Source organism: Balaenoptera physalus, assembly GCF_965194825.1.
Source record: "Balaenoptera physalus genome assembly, chromosome: 8".
NCBI classification, from domain to species: domain Eukaryota; kingdom Metazoa; phylum Chordata; class Mammalia; order Artiodactyla; family Balaenopteridae; genus Balaenoptera; species Balaenoptera physalus.
In genome coordinates this window covers 34,499,425-34,516,196 of record NC_138887.1, presented here as the reverse complement: position 1 = coordinate 34,516,196, position 16,772 = coordinate 34,499,425, and positions in this window count along the sequence as shown.

The following is a 16,772-nucleotide window of genomic DNA, read 5'->3' as shown; positions in this document are numbered from 1 at the left end:
TCATTGTCGAGGTTTTGCCGCTTTTCCTGTGCTTTAAAGGCGATTCGAATCTCCCTCCTGAAATCTGTTTCCTGCAATTCTGCCTTGCTTTCAAATCCTCTTCGTTGCCTTCCCTCGATATATTTGTGGACGAGAGTTATCATTTATAAGTCTGCAGGTTTGTGAATTTCAGTGCCCCTGAGCTCCATTTTTCAACTCGCTTTCTTGGGAGCTGGCCGCAAAAGCGCAGGATTGCTTCAGGCCCTAATCTGGTCCGGGGCGGCAGGCTGAGCCTGTGGTTAATTCTTCTTCCTCATGGCAAAATAGAGTGACCTGTGCCTGTCGCAACACCTAGAGCTAGTCCCTCATTGGTTCCCCCTCTTCCCGTTCATCCTCAGGACAAATTGCAACCTGTACGGAACAGGAGTTTAAAGGTGCTGATTCTTCAAAGAGGGAGATTGCTAGTAAAGCGGCTGGAATGGCGAACCCGAGCACAAGGAGATGAGAAATGAGGTGCGTTTTAGAAACGTTTCCCGATCACACGGTGTACCATCTTCTGGGTTTCTCATGCATGTTTTCGATGTAGGAAGATGCCCTTGAACCTGGAGATTTGGGACCCATGGGATGGGTACCACGCAGTATTACTTTAAAGGGTCTGCGTTTGCTCACCCAACCTCACCAAACCTCTCAGCCCCAAGAGTGTCCACCCTTATGTCTCAATCAGCTGTGGGTCTAGATATGGTCAATCCAGGTGGCATCACAGCCCCTGAACGAATTTTGTAAGAATTTCTCTCTCTTTCACTGTCTTTGTTTCACGGGTTTTTAAAAGTAATTGATTTTTATAATGGGGTTTAGCTGCTTTTCACTGCTGTGTTTATGCCGCGTTACACCCACTTGACTCACTTACAGAGAGATATCAATACATAGGTTTTAAGATTCTTACTAGTCAGATATATTCTTGGGCGGTGAATAGGGGGTGTTGAGTCCAATTCACTGAGAAAGGAGTAGGTCTTGTCTATTACCTATTGGGTTTATGGAACGGTATCTGAGCTAATTTGAAACCCTTGTTTTATGCATCACCCCACCTCACCTTTCCCGTTAAGCAGCCATAGTGTGTTTTCTAAACGTGTGACTCTGTTCTGTTTTGTAATTCAGTTCAAGGGTAGCGGTTTTTACACTCCCTCTATAGGTGATATCTTATGATAAGTGTCTTTTTCTGCGTGACTTATTTCACTTAGAATCGTCGTACCTAAATTCACTCATCATGCTGCTACTAGCCTTATGACGTTGATTTCATGGCTGAGTGATATTCCATTGCACCTAAGGACCACAACTTCTTTATCCATTTTTCTCTTTCCTGGGATATTTAAGGTGTAACGAAGTGGAGGTTCTTGTCAACAGAGCAGCCCTAAACATTGCGGTGCCCGTGTCTTGCTGATTTTTGATTTTCCCAATTTATACGCCCATGAGTGGAAGTGCCCTATGCTCTCTAAGCTGAGTTTTTTAGATGTTTCAGGACACACCGTACACTTCTCCAGAGTGGCTGTTGGCAATTTACATCCTGCCCATCAGCGTAGCAAGGCTCCCGTTTCTCCATTGCCTGTCCTGCATTTCTGGTTTTGACACTTTATTCAGCATGGCCCTTTTGACCAATGGGAAGCGAGACTACTTTGTAGCGCTGATTTGCCTTTCCAGGTTGCTTGGTTGGCCAAAAAGGGCGTATGCGTTTTTTCCTGAATATATTCAGGAAAAAACGCATACGCCCTTTTTGGCCAAGGGCATCATTGTCGAGGTTTTGCCGCTTTTCCTGTGCTTTAAAGGCGATTCGAATCTCCCTCCTGAAATCTGTTTCCTGCAATTCTGCCTTGCTTTCAAATCCTCTTCGTTGCCTTCCCTCAATATATTTGTGGACGAGAGTGATCATTTATAAGTCTGCAGGTTTGTGAATTGCAGTGCCCCTGAGCTCCATTTTTCAACTCGCTCTCTTGGGAGCTGGCCGCAAAAGCGCAGGATTGCTTCAGGCCCTACTCTGGTTACGGGGGGGAGGCTGAGCCTGTGGTTAACTCTTCTTCCTGATGGGAAAATAGAGTGACCTGTGCCTGTTCAACACCTAGAGCTAGTCTCTCATTGGTTCCCCCTCTTCCCGTTCATCCTCAGGACAAATTGCAACCTGTACGGAACAGGAGGTTAAAGGTGCTGCTTCTTCAAAGAGGGAGATTGCTAGTAAAGCGGCTGGAATGGCGAACCCGAGCACAAGGAGATGAGAAATTAGGTGCGTTTTAGAAACGTTTCCCGATCACACGGTGTACCATCTTCTGGGTTTCTCATGCATGTTTTCGATGTAGGAAGATGCCCTTGAACCTGGAGATTTGGGACCCATGGGATGGGTACCACGCAGTATTACTTTAAAGGGTCTGCGTTTGCTCACCCAACCTCAACAAACCTCTCAGCCCCAAGAGTGTCCACCCTTATGTCTCAATCTGCTGTGGGTCTAGATATGGTCAATCCAGGTGGCATCACAGCCCCTGAACGAATTTTGTAAGAATTTCTCTTTCTTTCACTGTCTTTGTTTCACGGGTTTTTAAAAGTAATTGATTTTTATAATGGGGTTTAGCTGCTTTTCACTGCTGTGTTTATGCCGCTTTACACGCACTTGACTCAATTACAGAGAGATATCAATACATAGGTTTTAAGATTCTTACTAGTCAGATATATTCTTGGGCGGTGAATAGGGGGTGTTGAGTCCAATTCACTGAGAAAGGAGTAGGTCTTGTCTATTACCTATTGGGTTTATGGAACGGTATCTGAGCTAATTTGAAACCCTTGTTTTATGCACCACCCCACCTCACCTTTCCCGTTAAGCAGCCATAGTGTGTTTTCTAAACGTGTGACTCTGTTCTGTTTTGTAATTCAGTTCAAGGGTAGCGGTTTTTACACTCCCTCTATAGGTGATATCTTATGATAAGTGTCTTTTTCTGTGTGACTTATTTCACTTAGAATCGTTGTACCTAAATTCACTCATCATGCTGCTACTAGCCTTATGACGTTGATTTCATGGCTGAGTGATATTCCATTGCACCTAAGGACCACAACTTCTTTATCCATTTTTCTCTTTCCTGGGATATTTAAGGTGTAACGAAGTTGAGGTTCTTGTCAACAGAGCAGCCCTAAACTTTGGGGTGCCTGTGTCTTGCTGATTTTTAGTTTTCCCAATTTATACGCCCATGAGTGGAAGTGCCCTAGGCTCTCTAAGCTGAGTTTTTTAGATGTTTCAGGACACACCGTACACTTCTCCAGAGTGGTTGTTGGCAATTTACATCCTGTCCATCAGCGTAGCAAGGCTCCCGTTTCTCCATGGCCTGTCCTGCATTTCTGGTTTTGACACTTTATTCAGCATGGCCCTTTTGACCGATGGGAAGCGAGACTACTTTGTAGCGCTGATTTGCCTTTCCAGGTTGCTTGGTTGGCCAAGAAGGGCGTATGCGTTTTTTCCTGAATATATTCAGGAAAAAACGCATACGCCCTTTTTGGCCAAGGGCATCATTGTCGAGGTTTTGCCGCTTTTCCTGTGCTTTAAAGGCGATTCGAATCTCCCTCCTGAAATCTGTTTCCTGCAATTCTGCCTTGCTTTCAAATCCTCTTCGTTGCCTTCCCTCGATATATTTGTGGACGAGAGTTATCATTTATAAGTCTGCAGGTTTGTGAATTTCAGTGCCCCTGAGCTCCATTTTTCAACTCGCTTTCTTGGGAGCTGGCCGCAAAAGCGCAGGATTGCTTCAGGCCCTAATCTGGTCCGGGGCGGCAGGCTGAGCCTGTGGTTAATTCTTCTTCCTCATGGCAAAATAGAGTGACCTGTGCCTGTCGCAACACCTAGAGCTAGTCCCTCATTGGTTCCCCCTCTTCCCGTTCATCCTCAGGACAAATTGCAACCTGTACGGAACAGGAGTTTAAAGGTGCTGATTCTTCAAAGAGGGAGATTGCTAGTAAAGCGGCTGGAATGGCGAACCCGAGCACAAGGAGATGAGAAATGAGGTGCGTTTTAGAAACGTTTCCCGATCACACGGTGTACCATCTTCTGGGTTTCTCATGCATGTTTTCGATGTAGGAAGATGCCCTTGAACCTGGAGATTTGGGACCCATGGGATGGGTACCACGCAGTATTACTTTAAAGGGTCTGCGTTTGCTCACCCAACCTCACCAAACCTCTCAGCCCCAAGAGTGTCCACCCTTATGTCTCAATCAGCTGTGGGTCTAGATATGGTCAATCCAGGTGGCATCACAGCCCCTGAACGAATTTTGTAAGAATTTCTCTCTCTTTCACTGTCTTTGTTTCACGGGTTTTTAAAAGTAATTGATTTTTATAATGGGGTTTAGCTGCTTTTCACTGCTGTGTTTATGCCGCGTTACACCCACTTGACTCACTTACAGAGAGATATCAATACATAGGTTTTAAGATTCTTACTAGTCAGATATATTCTTGGGCGGTGAATAGGGGGTGTTGAGTCCAATTCACTGAGAAAGGAGTAGGTCTTGTCTATTACCTATTGGGTTTATGGAACGGTATCTGAGCAAATTTGAAACCCTTGTTTTATGCATCACCCCACCTCACCTTTCCCGTTAAGCAGCCATAGTGTGTTTTCTAAACGTGTGACTCTGTTCTGTTTTGTAATTCAGTTCAAGGGTAGCAGTTTTTACACTCCCTCTATAAGTGATATCTTATGATAAGTGTCTTTTTCTGTGTGACTTATTTCACTTAGAATCGTTGTACCTAAATTCACTCATCATGCTGCTACTAGCCTTATGACGTTGATTTCATGGCTGAGTGATATTCCATTGCACCTAAGGACCACAACTTCTTTATCCATTTTTCTCTTTCCTGGGATATTTAAGGTGTAACGAAGTGGAGGTTCTTGTCATCAGAGCAGCCCTAAACTTTGGGGTGCCCATGTCTTGCTGATTTTTGGTTTTCCCAATTTATACGCCCATGAGTGGAAGTGCCCTATGCTCTCTAAGCTGAGTTTTTTAGATGTTTCAGGACACACCGTACACTTCTCCAGAGTGGCTGTTGGCAATTTACATCTCGCCCATCTGCGTAGCAAGGCTCCCGTTTCTCCATGGCCTGTCCTGCATTTCTGGTTTTGACACTTTATTCAGCATGGCCCTTTTGACCGATGGGAAGCGAGACTTCTTTGTAGCGCTGATCTGCCTTTCCAGGTTGCTTGGTTGGCCAAAAAGGGCGTATGCGTTTTTTCCTGAATATATTCAGGAAAAAACGCATACGCCCTTTTTGGCCAAAGGCATCATTGTCGAGGTTTTGCAGCTTTTCCTGTGCTTTAAAGGCGATTCGAATCTCCCTCCTGAAATCTGTTTCCTGCAATTCTGCCTTGCTTTCAAATCCTCTTCGTTGCCTTCCCTCAATATATTTGTGGACGAGAGTGATCATTTATAAGACTGCAGGTTTGTGAATTGCAGTGCCCCTGAGCTCCATTTTTCAACTCGCTCTCTTGGGAGCTGGCCGCAAAAGCGCAGGATTGCTTCAGGCCCTACTCTGGTCACGGGGGGGAGGCTGAGCCTGTGGTTAATTCTTCTTCCTGATGGGAAAATAGAGTGACCTGTGCCTGTTCAACACCTAGAGCTAGTCTCTCATTGGTTCCCCCTCTTCCCGTTCATCCTCAGGACAAATTGCAACCTGTACGGAACAGGAGGTTAAAGGTGCTGCTTCTTCAAAGAGGGAGATTGCTAGTAAAGCGGCTGGAATGGCGAACCCGAGCACAAGGAGATGAGAAATTAGGTGCGTTTTAGAAACCTTTCCCGATCATACGGTGTACCATCTTCTGGGTTTCTCATGCATGTTTTCGATGTAGGAAGATGCCCTTGAACCTGGAGATTTGGGACCCATGGGATGGGTACCACGCAGTATTACTTTAAAGGGTCTGCGTTTGCTCACCCAACCTCACCAAACCTCTCAGCCCCAAGAGTGTCCACCCTTATGTCTCAATCTGCTGTGGGTCTAGATATGGTCAATCCAGGTGGCATCACAGCCCCTGAACGAATTTTGTAAGAATTTCTCTCTCTTTCACTGTCTTTGTTTCACGGGTTTTTAAAAGTAATTGATTTTTATAATGGGGTTTAGCTGCTTTTCACTGCTGTGTTTATGCCGCTTTACACGCACTTGACTCAATTACAGAGAGATATCAATACATAGGTTTTAAGATTCTTACTAGTCAGATATATTCTTGGGCGGTGAATAGGGGGTGTTGAGTCCAATTCACTGAGAAAGGAGTAGGTCTGGTCTATTACCTATTGGGTTTATGGAACGGTATCTGAGCTAATTTGAAACCCTTGTTTTATGCACCACCCCACCTCACCTTTCCCGTTAAGCAGCCATAGTGTGTTTTCTAAACCTGTGACTCTGTTCTGTTTTGTAATTCAGTTCAAGGGTTGCGGTTTTTACACTCCATCTATAAGTGATATCTTATGATAAGTGTCTTTTTCTGTGTGACTTATTTCACTTAGAATCGTCGTACCTAAATCCACTCATCATGCTGCTACTAGCCTTATGACGTTGATTTCATGGCTGAGTGATATTCCATTGTACATAAGGACCACAACTTCTTTATCCATTTTTCTCTTTCCTGGGATATGTAAGGTGTAACGAAGTGGAACTTCTTGTCAACAGAGCAGCCCTAAACTTTGGGGTTCCTGTGTCTTGCTGATTTTTAGTTTTCCCAGTTTATACGCCCATGAGTGGAAGTGCCCTATGCTCTCTAAGCTGAGTTTTTTAGATGTTTCAGGACACACGGTACACTTCTCCAGAGTGGCTGTTGGCAGTTTACATCTCTCCCATCAGCGTAGCAAGGCTCCCGTTTCTCCATGGCCTGTCCTGCATTTCTGGTTTTGACACTTTATTCAGCATGGCCCTTTTGACCGATGGGAAGCGAGACTTCTTTGTAACGCTGATTTGCCTTTCCAGGTTGCTTGGTTGGCCAAAAAGGGCGTATGCGTTTTTTCCTGAATATATTCAGGAAAAAACGCATACGCCCTTTTTGGCCAAGGGCATCATTGTCGAGGTTTTGCCGCTTTTCCTGTGCTTTAAAGGCGATTCGAATCTCCCTCCTGAAATCTGTTTCCTGCAATTCTGCCTTGCTTTCAAATCCTCTTCGTTGCCTTCCCTCAATATATTTGTGGACGAGAGTGATCATTTATAAGTCTGCAGGTTTGTGAATTGCAGTGCCCCTGAGCTCCATGTTTCAACTCGCTTTCTTGTGAGTTGTCCGCAAAAGCGCAGGATTGCTTCAGGCCCTATTCTGGTCCCGGGCGGCAGGCTGAGCCTGTGGTTAATTCTTCTTCCTGATGGGAAAATAGAGTGACCTGTGCCTGTCCCAACACCTAGAGGTAGTCTCTCAGTGGTTCACCCTCTTCCCGTTCATCCTCAGGACAAATTGCAACCTGTACGGAACAGGAGGTTAAAGGTGCTGATTCTTCAAAGAGGGAGATTGCTAGTAAAGCGGCTGGAATGGCGAACCCGAGCACAAGGAGATGAGAAATTAGGTGCGTTTTAGAAACGTTTCCCGATCACACGGTGTACCATCTTCTGGGTTTCTCATGCATGTTTTCGATGTAGGAAGATGCCCTTGAACCTGGAGATTTGGGACCCATGGGATGGGTACCACGCAGTATTACTTTAAAGGGTCTGCGTTTGCTCACCCAACCTCACCAAACCTCTCAGCCCCAAGAGTGTCCACCCTTATGTCTCAATCAGCTGTGGGTCTAGATATGGTCAATCCAGGTGGCATCACAGCCCCTGAACGAATTTTGTAAGAATTTCTCTCTCTTTCACTGTCTTTGTTTCACTGGTTTTTAAAAGTAATTGATTTTTATAATGGGGTTTAGCTGCTTTTCACTGCTGTGTTTATGCCGCTTTACACCCACTTGACTCACTTACAGAGAGATATCAATACATAGGTTTTAAGATTCTTACTAGTCAGATATATTCTTGGGCGGTGAATAGGGGGTGTTGAGTCCAGTTCACTGAGCTAGGAGTAGGTCTTGTCTATTACCTATTGGGTTTATGGAACGGTATCTGAGCTAATTTGAAACCCTTGTTTTATGCATCACCCCACCTCACCTTTCCCGTTAAGCAGCCATAGTGTGTTTTCTAAACGTGTGACTCTGTTCTGTTTTGTAATTCAGTTCAAGGGTAGCGGTTTTTACAGTCCCTCTATAAGTGATATCTTATGATAAGTGTCTTTTTTTGTGTGACTTATTTCACTTAGAATCGTCGTACCTAAATTCACTCATCATGCTGCTACTAGCCTTATGACGTTGATTTCATGGCTGAGTGATATTCCATTGCACCTAAGGACCACAACTTCTTTATCCATTTTTCTCTTTCCTGGGATATTTAAGGTGTAACGAAGTGGAGGTTCTTGTCATCAGAGCAGCCCTAAACTTTGGGGTGCCCGTGTCTTGCTGATTTTTAGTTTTCCCAATTTATACGCCCATGAGTGGAAGTACCCTATGCTCTCTAAGCTGAGTTTTTTAGATGTTTCAGGACACACCGTACACTTCTCCAGAGTGGCTGTTGGCAATTTACATCTCGCCCATCAGCGTAGCAAGGCTCCCGTTTCTCCATGGCCTGTCCTGCATTTCTGGTTTTGACACTTTATTCAGCATGGCCCTTTTGACCGATGGGAAGCGAGACTTCTTTGTAGCGCTGATCTGCCTTTCCAGGTTGCTTGGTTGGCCAAAAAGGGCGTATGCGTTTTTTCCTGAATATATTCAGGAAAAAACGCATACGCCCTTTTTGGCCAGGGGCATCATTGTCGAGGTTTTGCAGCTTTTCCTGTGCTTTAAAGGCGATTCGAATCTCCCTCCTGAAATCTGTTTCCTGCAATTCTGCCTTGCTTTCAAATCCTCTTCGTTGCCTTCCCTCAATATATTTGTGGACGAGAGTGATCATTTATAAGACTGCAGGTTTGTGAATTGCAGTGCCCCTGAGCTCCATTTTTCAACTCGCTTTCTTGGGAGCTGGCCGCAGAAGCGCAGGATTGCTTCAGGCCCTATTCTGGTCCCGGGCGGCAGGCTGAGCCTGTGGTTAATTCTTCTTCCTGATGGGAAAATAGAGTGACCTGTGCCTGTCCCAACACCTAGAGCTAGTCTCTCATTGGTTCCCCCTCTTCCCGTTCATCCTCAGGACAAATTGCAACCTGTACGGAACAGGAGGTTAAAGGTGCTGATTCTTCACAGACGGAGATTGCTAGTAAAGCGGCTGGAATGGCGAACCCGAGCACAAGGAGATGAGAAATTAGGTGCGTTTTAGAAACGTTTCCCGATCACACGGTGTACCATCTTCTGGGTTTCTCATGCATGTTTTCGATGTAGGAAGATGCCCTTGAACCTGGAGATTTGGGACCCATGGGATGGGTACCAGGCAGTATTACTTTAAAGGGTCTTCGTTTGCTCACCCAACCTCACCAAACCTCTCAGCCCCAAGAGTGTCCACCCTTATGTCTCAATCAGCTGTGGGTCTAGATATGGTCAATCCAGGTGGCATCACAGCCCCTGAACGAATTTTGTAAGAATTTCTCTCTCTTTCACTGTCTTTGTTTCACTGGTTTTTAAAAGTAATTGATTTTTATAATGGGGTTTAGCTGCTTTTCACTGCTGTGTTTATGCCGCTTTACACCCACTTGACTCACTTACAGAGAGATATCAATACATAGGTTTTAAGATTCTTACTTGTCAGATATATTCTTGGGCGGTGAATAGGGGATGTTGAGTCCAATTCACTGAGCTGGAAGTAGGTCTTGTCTATTACCTATTGGGTTTATGGAACGGTATCTGAGCTAATTTGAAACCCTTGTTTTATGCACCACCCCACCTCACCTTTCCCGTTAAGCAGCCATAGTGTGTTTTCTAAACGTGTGACTCTGTTCTGTTTTGTAATTCAGTTCAAGGGTAGCGGTTTTTACAGTCCCTCTATAAGTGATATCTTATGATAAGTGTCTTTTTCTGTGTGACTTATTTCACTTAGAATCGTTGTACCTAAATTCACTCATCATGCTGCTACTAGCCTTATGACGTTGATTTCATGGCTGAGTGATATTCCATTGCACCTAAGGACCACAACTTCTTTATACATTTTTCTCTTTCCTGGGATATTTAAGGTGTAACGAAGTGGAGGTTTTTGTCAACAGAGCAGCCCTAAACTTTGGGGTGCCTGTGTCTTGCTGATTTTTAGTTTTCCCAATTTATACGCCCATGAGTGGAAGTGCCCTAGGCTCTCTAAGCTGAGTTTTGTAGATGTTTCAGGACACACCGTACACTTCTCCAGAGTGGCTGTTGGCAATTTACATCCTGCCCATCAGCGTAGCAAGGCTCCCGTTTCTCCATGGCCTGTCCTGCATTTCTGGTTTTGACACTTTATTCAGCATGGCCCTTTTGACCGATGGGAAGCGAGACTACTTTGTAGCGCTGATTTGCCTTTCCAGGTTGCTTGGTTGGCCAAGAAGGGCGTATGCGTTTTTTCCTGAATATATTCAGGAAAAAACGCATACGCCCTTTTTGGCCAAGGGCATCATTGTCGAGGTTTTTCCGCTTTTCCTGTGCTTTAAAGGCGATTCGAATCTCCCTCCTGAAATCTGTTTCCTGCAATTCTGCCTTGCTTTCAAATCCTCTTCGTTGCCTTCCCTCAATATATTTGTGGACGAGAGTGATCATTTATAAGTCTGCAGGTTTGTGAATTGCAGTGCCCCTGAGCTCCATGTTTCAACTCGCTTTCTTGTGAGTTGTCCGCAAAAGCGCAGGATTGCTTCAGGCCCTATTCTGGTCCCGGGCGGCAGGCTGAGCCTGTGGTTAATTCTTCTTCCTGATGGGAAAATAGAGTGACCTGTGCCTGTCCCAACACCTAGAGCTAGTCTCTCATTGGTTCCCCCTCTTCCCGTTCATCCTCAGGACAAATTGCAACCTGTACGGAACAGGAGGTTAAAGGTGCTGATTCTTCAAAGAGGGAGATTGCTAGTAAAGCGGCTGGAATGGCGAACCCGAGCACAAGGAGATGAGAAATGAGGTGCGTTTTAGAAACGTTTCCCGATCACACGGTGTACCATCTTCTGGGTTTCTCATGCATGTTTTTGATGTAGGAAGATGCCCTTGAACCTGGAGATTTGGGACCCATGGGATGGGTACCAGGCAGTATTACTTTAAAGGGTCTTCGTTTGCTCACCCAACCTCACCAAACCTCTCAGCCCCAAGAGTGTCCACCCTTATGTCTCAATCAGATGTGGGTCTAGATATGGTCAATCCAGGTGGCATCACAGCCCCTGAACGAATTTTGTAAGAATTTCTCTCTCTTTCACTGTGTTTGTTTCACGGGTTTTTAAAAGTAATTGATTTTTATAATGGGGTTTAGCTGCTTTTCACTGCTGTGTTTATGCCGCTTTACACCCACTTGACTCACTTACAGAGAGATATCAATACATAGGTTTTACGATTCTTACTAGTCAGATATATTCTTGGGCGGTGAATAGGGGGTGTTGAGTCCAATTCACTGAGCTAGGAGTAGGTCTTGTCTATTACCTATTGGGTTTATGGAACGGTATCTGAGCTAATTTGAAACCCTTGTTTTATGCATCACCCCACCTCACCTTTCCCGTTAAGCAGCCATAGTGTGTTTTCTAAACGTGTGACTCTGTTCTGTTTTGTAATTCAGTTCAAGGGTAGCGGTTTTTACACTCCCTCTATAAGTGATATCTTATGATAAGTGTCTTTTTCTGTGTGACTTATTTCACTTAGAATCGTTGTACCTAAATTCACTCATCATGCTGCTACTAGCCTTATGACGTTGATTTCATGGCTGAGTGATATTCCATTGCACCTAAGGACCACAACTTCTTTATCCATTTTTCTCTTTCCTGGGATATTTAAGGTGTAACGAAGTGGAGGTTCTTGTCAACAGAGCAGCCCTAAACTTTGGGGTGCCTGTGTCTTGCTGATTTTTAGTTTTCCCAATTTATACGCCCATGAGTGGAAGTGCCCTAGGCTCTCTAAGCTAAGTTTTTTAGATGTTTCAGGACACACCGTACACTTCTCCAGAGTGGCTGTTGGCAATTTACATCCTGCCCATCAGCGTAGCAAGGCTCCCGTTTCTCCATGGCCTGTCCTGCATTTCTGGTTTTGACACTTTATTCAGCATGGCCCTTTTGACCGATGGGAAGCGAGACTACTTTGTAGCGCTGATTTGCCTTTCCAGGTTGCTTGGTTGGCCAAGAAGGGCGTATGCGTTTTTTCCTGAATATATTCAGGAAAAAACGCATACGCCCTTTTTGGCCAAGGGCATCATTGTCGAGGTTTTTCCGCTTTTCCTGTGCTTTAAAGGCGATTCGAATCTCCCTCCTGAAATCTGTTTCCTGCAATTCTGCCTTGCTTTCAAATCCTCTTCGTTGCCTTCCCTCAATATATTTGTGGACGAGAGTGATCATTTATAAGTCTGCAGGTTTGTGAATTGCAGTGCCCCTGAGCTCCATGTTTCAACTCGCTTTCTTGTGAGTTGTCCGCAAAAGCGCAGGATTGCTTCAGGCCCTATTCTGGTCCCGGGCGGCAGGCTGAGCCTGTGGTTAATTCTTCTTCCTGATGGGAAAATAGAGTGACCTGTGCCTGTCCCAACACCTAGAGCTAGTCTCTCATTGGTTCCCCCTCTTCCCGTTCATCCTCAGGAAAAATTGCAACCTGTACGGAACAGGAGGTTAAAGGTGCTGATTCTTCAAAGAGGGAGATTGCTAGTAAAGCGGCTGGAATGGCGAACCCGAGCACAAGGAGATGAGAAATTAGGTGCGTTTTAGAAACGTTTCCCGATCACACGGTGTACCATCTTCTGGGTTTCTCATGCATGTTTTCGATGTAGGAAGATGCCCTTGAACCTGGAGATTTGGGACCCATGGGATGGGTACCAGGCAGTATTACTTTAAAGGGTCTTCGTTTGCTCACCCAACCTCACCAAACCTCTCAGCCCCAAGAGTGTCCACCCTTATGTCTCAATCAGCTGTGGGTCTAGATATGGTCAATCCAGGTGGCATCACAGCCCCTGAACGAATTTTGTAAGAATTTCTCTCTCTTTCACTGTCTTTGTTTCACTGGTTTTTAAAAGTAATTGATTTTTATAATGGGGTTTAGCTGCTTTTCACTGCTGTGTTTATGCCGCTTTACACCCACTTGACTCACTTACAGAGAGATATCAATACATAGGTTTTAAGATTCTTACTAGTCAGATATATTCTTGGGCGGTGAATAGGGGGTGTTGAGTCCAATTCACTGAGCTAGGAGTAGGTCTTGTCTATTACCTATTGGGTTTATGGAACGGTATCTGAGCTAATTTGAAACCCTTGTTTTATGCACCACCCCACCTCACCTTTCCCGTTAAGCAGCCATAGTGTGTTTTCTAAACGTGTGACTCTGTTCTGTTTTGTAATTCAGTTCAAGGGTTGCGGTTCTTACACTCCATCTATAAGTGATATCTTATGATAAGTGTCTTTTTCTGTGTGACTTATTTCACTTAGAATCGTCGTACCTAAATTCACTCATCATGCTGCTACTAGCCTTATGACGTTGATTTCATGGCTGAGTGATATTCCATTGCACCTAAGAACCACAACTTCTTTATCCATTTTTCTCTTTCCTGGGATATTTAAGGTGTAACGAAGTGGAGGTTCTTGTCAACAGAGCAGCCCTAAACTTTGGGGTGCCTGTGTATTGCTGATTTTTAGTTTTCCCTATTTATACGCCCATGAGTGGAAGTGCCCTATGCTCTCTAAGCTGAGTTTTTTAGATGTTTCAGGACACACCGTACACTTCTCCAGAGTGGCTGTTGGCAATTTACATCCTGCCCATCAGCGTAGCAAGGCTCCCGTTTCTCCATGGCCTGTCCTGCATTTCTGGTTTTGACACTTTATTCAGCATGGCCCTTTTGACCGATGGGAAGCGAGACTTCTTTGTAGCGCTGATTTGCCTTTCCAGGTTGCTTGGTTGGCCAAGAAGGGCGTATGCGTTTTTTCCTGAATATATTCAGGAAAAAACGCATACGCCCTTTTTGGCCAAGGGCATCATTGTCGAGGTTTTGCCGCTTTTCCTGTGCTTTAAAGGCGATTCGAATCTCCCTCCTGAAATCTGTTTCCTGCAATTCTGCCTTGCTTTCAAATCCTCTTCGTTGCCTTCCCTCAATATATTTGTGGACGAGAGTGATCATTTATAAGTCTGCAGGTTTGTGAATTGCAGTGCCCCTGAGCTCCATGTTTCAACTCGCTTTCTTGTGAGTTGTCCGCAAAAGCGCAGGATTGCTTCAGGCCCTATTCTGGTCCCGGGCGGCAGGCTGAGCCTGTGGTTAATTCTTCTTCCTGATGGGAAAATAGAGTGACCTGTGCCTGTCCCAACACCTAGAGCTAGTCTCTCATTGGTTCCCCCTCTTCCCGTTCATCCTCAGGAAAAATTGCAACCTGTACGGAACAGGAGGTTAAAGGTGCTGATTCTTCAAAGAGGGAGATTGCTAGTAAAGCGGCTGGAATGGCGAACCCGAGAACAAGGAGATGAGAAATGAGGTGCGTTTTAGAAACGTTTCCCGATCACACGGTGTACCATCTTCTGGGTTTCTCATGCATGTTTTCGATGTAGGAAGATGCCCTTGAACCTGGAGATTTGGGACCCATGGGATGGGTACCAGGCAGTATTACTTTAAAGGGTCTTCGTTTGCTCACCCAACCTCACCAAACCTCTCAGCCCCAAGAGTGTCCACCCTTATGTCTCAATCAGCTGTGGGTCTAGATATGGTCAATCCAGGTGGCATCACAGCCCCTGAACGAATTTTGTAAGAATTTCTCTCTCTTTCACTGTCTTTGTTTCACTGGTTTTTAAAAGTAATTGATTTTTATAATGGGGTTTAGCTGCTTTTCACTGCTGTGTTTATGCCGCTTTACACCCACTTGACTCACTTACAGAGAGATATCAATACATAGGTTTTAAGATTCTTACTAGTCAGATATATTCTTGGGCGGTGAATAGGGGGTGTTGAGTCCAATTCACTGAGCTAGGAGTAGGTCTTGTCTATTACCTATTGGGTTTATGGAACGGTATCTGAGCTAATTTGAAACCCTTGTTTTATGCACCACCCCACCTCACCTTTCCCGTTAAGCAGCCATAGTGTGTTTTATAAACGTGTGACTCTGTTCTGTTTTGTAATTCAGTTCAAGGGTTGCGGTTCTTACACTCCATCTATAAGTGATATCTTATGATAAGTGTCTTTTTCTGTGTGACTTATTTCACTTAGAATCGTCGTACCTAAATCCACTCATCATGCTGCTACTAACCTTATGACGTTGATTTCATGGCTGAGTGATATTCCATTGTACATAAGGACCACAACTTCTTTATCCATTTTTCTCTTTCCTGGGATATTTAAGGTGTAACGAAGTGGAGGTTCTTGTCAACAGAGCAGCCCTAAACTTTGGGGTGCCTGTGTCTTGCTGATTTTTAGTTTTCCCAATTTATACGCCCATGAGTGGAAGTGCCCTAGGCTCTCTAAGCTGAGTTTTTTAGATGTTTCAGGACACACCGTACACTTCTCTAGAGTGGCTGTTGGCAATTTACATCCTGCCCATCAGCGTAGCAAGGCTCCCGTTTCTCCATGGCCTGTCCTGCATTTCTGGTTTTGACACTTTATTCAGCATGGCCCTTTTGACCGATGGGAAGCGAGACTTCTTTGTAGCGCTGATTTGCCTTTCCAGGTTGCTTGGTTGGCCAAAAAGGGCGTATGCGTTTTTTCCTGAATATATTCAGGAAAAACGCATACGCCCTTTTTGGCCAAGGGCATCATTGTCTAGGTTTTGCCGCTTTTCCTGTGCTTTAAAGGCGATTCGAATCTCCCTCCTGAAATCTGTTTCCTGCAATTCTGCCTTGCTTTCAAATCCTCTTCGTTGCCTTCCCTCGATATATTTGTGGACGAGAGTTATCATTTATAAGTCTACAGGTTTGTGAATTTCAGTGCCCCTGAGCTCCATTTTTCAACTCGCTTTCTTGGGAGCTGGCCGCAAAAGCGCAGGATTGCTTCAGGCCCTAATCTGGTCCGGGGCGGCAGGCTGAGCCTGTGGTTAATTCTTCTTCCTCACGGCAAAATAGAGTGACCTGTGCCTGTCGCAACACCTAGAGCTAGTCTCTCATTGGTTCCCCCTCTTCCCGTTCATCCTCAGGACAAATTGCAACCTGTACGGAACAGGAGTTTAAAGGTGCTGATTCTTCAAAGAGTGAGATTGCTAGTAAAGCGGCTGGAATGGCGAACCCGAGCACAAGGAGATGAGAAATGAGGTGCGTTTTAGAAACGTTTCCCGATCACACGGTGTACCATCTTCTGGGTTTCTCATGCATGTTTTCGATGTAGGAAGATGCCCTTGAACCTGGAGATTTGGGACCCATGGGATGGGTACCACGCAGTATTACTTTAAAGGGTCTGCGTTTGCTCACCCAACCTCAACAAACCTCTCAGCCCCAAGAGTGTCCACCCTTATGTCTCAATCAGCTGTGGGTCTAGATATGGTCAATCCAGGTGGCATCACAGCCCCTGAACGAATTTTGTAAGAATTTCTCTCTCTTTCACTGTCTTTGTTTCACGGGTTTTTAAAAGTAATTGATTTTTATAATGGGGTTTAGCTGCTTTTCACTGCTGTGTTTATGCCGCGTTACACCCACTTGACTCACTTACAGAGAGATATCAATACATAGGTTTTAAGATTCTTACTAGTCAGATATAT